This window comes from Chenopodium quinoa, unplaced genomic scaffold, assembly GCF_001683475.1.
Source record: "Chenopodium quinoa cultivar QQ74 unplaced genomic scaffold, ASM168347v1, whole genome shotgun sequence".
Lineage (NCBI taxonomy): Eukaryota > Viridiplantae > Streptophyta > Magnoliopsida > Caryophyllales > Amaranthaceae > Chenopodium > Chenopodium quinoa.
Window position 1 is genome coordinate 1,311,732 of NW_018744304.1, and position 6,119 is coordinate 1,317,850.

General features: G+C 37.7%; 1 long non-coding RNA gene across 1 annotated transcript; it reads right to left on the reverse strand.

Moving 5' to 3' along the window:
* Nucleotides 1–1,671: 1,671 nt before the first annotated feature.
* On the reverse strand, nt 1,672–5,874 carry LOC110695618. The gene is made up of 3 exons (XR_002506133.1): nt 3,146–5,874; nt 2,509–2,710; nt 1,672–1,918 (listed from the first exon to the last, which is right to left on the reverse strand). It is a non-coding gene; the product is annotated as an uncharacterized LOC110695618 (long non-coding RNA).
* Between the last annotated feature and the right edge of the window lie 245 nt (nt 5,875–6,119).

Here is a 6,119-nt window from a genome sequence, read left to right on the forward strand (position 1 = left end):
AGTCAAAACCCAAGTAGGCCAATCAGGGGGTTCTTCTGGATACCGCCTGAATATAGGCGGAGCGTATGCCCAGCATCTTACAGATAACTCTATAATTGCAGATGCAACCTCCAGCCGGCCCAATTACAACCAGTATGCTCAGAGAATGATTAAGACTCTGACCCGCTCTGAGAAGGCGGCGGTGTCGGCTGTGCACCAAGTGAACCTCGACCGCATCAACTCCCTTCTAGCTGAGGTAATTAACCGGATGACCTATGCTTGTGCAATGTTCTGTATTTACCGGAAGAGTAATAATCTTTTAATTTCTTAACACTTTTTCCGGCTGATGTCGCAGGTGATGCTAAGAGTTGATGGGTTGCGAGTCCCCTTGCGTAAAAAGCAAGAGGAGGTAAGGGACGCTCAGAAACGCGCATCTGAGCTGATTGACGTTTCCCAATTCAATGCTATTAAATATGACTTGGAAACTAAACGGAGGGAGTTGGAACAGGAGGAATTGCTGAAGGGAGCTGTTTCGACTGGGGAGGCGGCAAAAAAGAGAGCGGATGAGCTTGATCAAAAGGTCAAGGATCTTCAGGCTGGTCTCAAGGCTCTGGAAGGAGCTGACAAAGAGAATTCTGACCTCCGCCGAGAGAACAGCCGGCTGAAGGACGAGTTTGCTTCAAATCAGGCGGCACATAAAGAAGAGCTGGAGAAGGAGCAACTCCGCCTGATTGAAGAGAAAGAGGCTGACTGCGAGGAGCGTATGAAGCTGGCTTGGAGTCTCATTCATCCGGACTATGAGTTCGAATACTTCAACCTCCGGTACCTATATGCTTCTGAAGTATACGAGGCTAAGGTACTCGGTTCTTACCTTCCTCCCCCTTTTGAGGAGTGGGTCGAACGGAATACAGAGAGCGAACCGGATGAGGTGAATCAGGAGGCCCCAACTGAAATCCAGCCGAAACCAACTGTGGCGTAGTCGGCTGAAGTTCCAACTGAACAAACTTAGCAGCCGGAGCAGCAGCAACAGCAACAATCATAAACAATCTCTTCTTTTTTACCGGCCTACAAGTCGTGTATGTTTCTGTACTATTCCCAGACATGGGTCCGATTAACATTTCTATTTTAATATATTTACCGACTTAGTCGGTTTTGCTATTTACTTGCAATTTTTAATTAATTAAAATTTTTTACAATTATATATCTACAATATACCGGCTGATACAATAAAATGCCCCTGAAATGGATGACTGTTTACTCCAACGGTAAACAAGCAGCCGTTTCAAAGACAGCCGGATGGGTACACTAGGCAAAAAAACGAATTCCCCACCGGTTCAAACCCCCCCTTTCCCATCAGTTTTGAACCGGGTTAGATTTGGGGGGTGCTAAAACCCCATAGATTTCGCGCTGGTTCAAAACCGGTGGGAAAAAGGATTTTTCGCACCGGTTTTGGGTGAGAACCGGTGCGAAAAACCTCACTTTTCGCACCGGTTCTTGCTTTGAACCGGTGCCAAAAGTCCCAAAAAAATTTATAAAAAAAAACTTTTAGCATCGGTTATGTTCCAAAACCAGTGCCAAAAGTGCCCTAAAAAAATTAAAAAAAAAATTTTTTTTTCATTTTTTTCACCTAAATTGATACATAAACACTAACATATATATAAAGTAACATATTTTCATTATAAAAGGCTGTAATATTACAATTTTCGTCAAAAAAATAAATAACATACAATATGATAGAAATTATAACTTTTACTTGAAAAAAAAATCTTCGGCTTTTCAGATGTAACAGAGAACTAACAGGAAGTTTTCATCCGTGCATCAAAATGGAGATGGTTCAACAGCGTGTTAGAGACCCCTTGGTTGGCAGCACCCGCTCTATAATAGTTAGTTATTCTCTGGTGAAGGCATTGGACTACTTGGTGGCTTCATATCATCATACCTTCATCCAAAAAATGAACAGGATGTCAGCAGGCGACACATTGTTGTCCAGAAACAAAAGCTCTAAAGTGATACAATTTTGGCATTCTATTCCAACTATGATATATAGGTTTTAACTCCCTTCTTTAACCATATTGTTGAGGAACAAGTAGTGGAGCGCATTGTGCGCCTTCCAGCATAGGCATTCTTTATCTGCGTAAGGAATGGGTAGATGTTGAAATCCTACTTACTATATATAGATGCTTAAAATAAAGACAATAAACTAATACAAAGTATTCATCTATACCAGATTACCAGATAATTATACTACAATGAAAATGTCTTTAACTAGTTAGCATCTAGCCTCAATGAGTTACAATCAGGCTAATTCTATAGACACACTTAAATAATCTTTCAATTTGTCGAATCAGTTGAGCGACCACCACCATTTCCAAAAAGAAAGACTGGAATCCTGCTCCCAGGACAATACAACTATACGTGTGCATATTCAGTTTAGTATTCCAGCAAGATGAGAAACCTCTTATCCATTGAAATGGTAAACAGAAAATATTCGGGAAAAAAAAAAGAAAGAAAGATTGAATGTTGACTGACTTGCATTGTATACGTTGAAAGTGGTCTTGGCTTTGGCTGTGCGGAAGTCTGCTCATTCCCTGCATCTTGTGCTTCAATAGATTCAACTGGACCGTTATTTGACAAGCTAGCTGTCTGAGATTCAGCACCATCCGAGGCCATGGAAGTGGCCAATGAATTAGGAGTTGGGGTTAACGAAGTAGCGGGCTTCAAGTCTTCATATCTGCAAGGAAAAGAGAAGATAACCAATTTTTTTTATCAGCTATTTTCCTGAATAATTTATGAGTTGAAAAGGGAATCTCAAATGCTGTGTAAAGATGAGAGCCAGCTACTGACTAGCTAAATGACTTAACTAAATTATGATCGATAGAATAAAAACTTCGAGTAAAAAGGTATTTCTATGTTGTGGTTAAATGAAGCCAAAATACAAAGGGCATCTTGACTGAATCAATTGAGTAAATGTGGGAGAATGATGCATGCATATGAGCAAATTCCCTATGGTAATCTAGTTTATTCACTTGCTATTAAAACATACTACACTAGTACAATTCTACACATGTTTGGGAGGCTTCAGATCCTCATAGTTGTTCATAAAAGACAGAAAAGTCAAGGGTATTTTTGCTAGCTCGAGCCAGATAAATTTGATTATATAACTTACGCAGTATAAGGAGAAAGAGGCTGCAATTTCTGCGATTCTACTGTAGCTGTTACGACATATAGGACAAGCCCTCAATGTGGAATTAACATCCATTCCAGAGGTTGGTGAGCTATTATGCCAAAATCTGATGCAAGTTATACAAAATGGGTGGTCACATTCTGATAGCAAACAAAACTTTCATTCAGAGGCTGCTGTCTTAGCGAGCACACGTTCTAAGCACACACTGCACTCTATCTCTTCACTACGTTTCAGTGAAGGAACATAGGAGTTTGTCGCTAGGTATTTGACCCAAAAATCCCAAAAATCCAACATATTAACTTCGATAATACAACAATGAAAAAGGAATTGTCTAGAAAGTGTAGATAAAAGGAAACAGCCTCTATTTTATTATTCCATAATGCCAATTTTTTACTTTTTTAAAAAATTAATGTCAAAATACAATCATCAGTCTATCAAGCATGTAAAGGGCATTCATGATTAAGGTAAAGATTGAACGAGATAACATAAATAACTTAGTAAGGGCATTCATGATTACCTCTCGGCAAAATGGACACTTCTCCATTGGAGATGTGGCCTGCAGGCTATCAACTATAGTCACAAATGCAGCATTGCAGGCACACATATAGCAGAATATATGGCCACGGGTAAGAGCAACAGGATCAAACACTGTATCCTATATACTATTAGAAGAGATAAACCACAATGTCAATTTCCTAGATCAGCTATGTACTAAACAATTCGAGAAGTTCCAGCCCATATAGATAATATTAATGATAATACACACAAGATAGAATTATCATATTGATCAAAGTCGCAAGCCACAATCGTACACAAACTAACCCTCACATAAATTTGTTTTAGGATATAAGGTAAACCTAATGTAGAAATAAAAGATAACTAATTTAAAATGGGTAACTTAAAAATGGTGTAACTAATATGAATTAAAATTGGCTAACATTATCTTTTAATAATTACTTTCTTTAACAATTAATAAAAGAATCATACAACATATACGATAGATATAAAAGTAGCAAACACACAACTTTTTTATCAATCAATATCTTATTTAGTAAAACCATAGCAGTTGTTGATGAGCTCTAATACTGAGAATATCCTCCATATTGTTGTTTGGTATAGCCTACTACAAGGGGGTCTTTCAGGAAAAACAAAATAGCTGTCTTTTGAGCTTTATTTTTTATGCTTTTTGAATCATACTTCTACTGTTTTTTTTACTTGCAACGCTTTAACTTTTAAGCTATTCATATACTTTAATATTGTTTGAAAGACACAAAATCAAGCAACTAATTTTAATGGATTATAATTTTTTTACGGAAAAACTGATGCATAGTCTTACAAGAGCTTTAAATGTCAAGTACTTATAAATATAATTTTTTTACAACACAAACCCCAAGGAGAAAATAAGGCGGAAATGTACTCTGTATTAGACTTAAAGACAATATAGCATAAGAAATCAACAATTTCAATCCGGTCATAAGCCATCAAACAAATTCTAAATGACATTACAGAACAACTGTCGCTCAGCATTAAACCATAGTGCGTGCAACTATGTTTCTGCTTAGATGAGACAGAGATCAAGGTTGGAGAGTGATCTCCCTATTCTTAAACTATAGTAATACACCTCAACATGATAATCTTATACGATAATAGTATATAGCTATGACAAAGCATTGAGCAAACATAACAACCATTATATAGGATTGCTACCGCAATTAAACAAGTCACAGAAACCACAATAATAAGATAAACAATTATAAGAGTCAACCAGCAAGCTTAAAACCATCAAGATGATAACTAAGAACGCAAACAAAAAAACTAACCATGCATATTTCACTATTTCAGTAATTGTCAAGGAAAACAGGATTATTTTACTTCTTATGCTTTAATATTGTTTGAAAGACACAAAATCAAGCAACTAATCAAGAAATTATATTCCTCAAAAAGACACAAAGACATAAACTATTCACATGCAAATCACATCGAAATTCAACAAAACCCCATTTGATTCAATCAAAATTCGAAAAAGCACATATTTTTAGGGTTATTTGATTCAATTATCAAATTATGCCCGAAAAATAACATATTTTAAGGGATATTTGATTCAGTTACAAATTAGGGTCGAAAATTCAAAGGCAAATTTGATTCAAACATCAAAAATAGTTGAGATTTCGAACCCTAAACTTACGGCATTGACTATTAAAATGAATCAGATTCAAACAAGTTACCTCAGAAGCTGCCTCTTCAATGGGGGATACACAGATTAGAAGGCGTCGTCTGCTTGAAACTAAACCTTAACTACCGAAACTCACTCCACCCACCCCGAAATACTCAACACTCACCCGAAAACACCCACCTAGAAAATTCGAAAATCCAAAAACACTCACTCCAAATACGATTGATCTAGAAAGAGAAAGCGAGGGTATATATTTAGAGGGGGTAGGTGGCCGCCGCCGGTGGAGAAGGAGATTGAAGGAGAGAGAAAAGGAAAATGAAAGAGATGGAGGAAAGAGAAAGAAAGAAAGACAGAAAGAGAAAGAAATAGTATACATTTAGAGGCAGACCGGGGTTTTTTTTTTTAAGCAATAGCTTTCGCACTGGTTCGGACAGATTCGATGGGAAAAACTCACTTTTCGCACCGGTTTGATTGGAACCGGTGCGAAAACTCTATTTCCCAATCCCGCCCATTTCTTTTCCCACCGGTTTTCAAGAACCGGTGTGAAAAGTGCGGTGCGGAATTCAATTTTTCTACTAGTGGTAACGATCTTTGACCTTCAACATTCCGGCTGATACAATTAAATGCCCCTGAAACGGATGACTGTTTACTCCAACGGTAAACAAGCAGCCGTTTCAAAGACAGCCGGATGGGTAACGATCTTTGACCTTCAACATTCCGGCTGATACAATAAAATGCCCCTGAAACAGATGACTGTTTACTCCAACAGCAAACAAGCAGTCG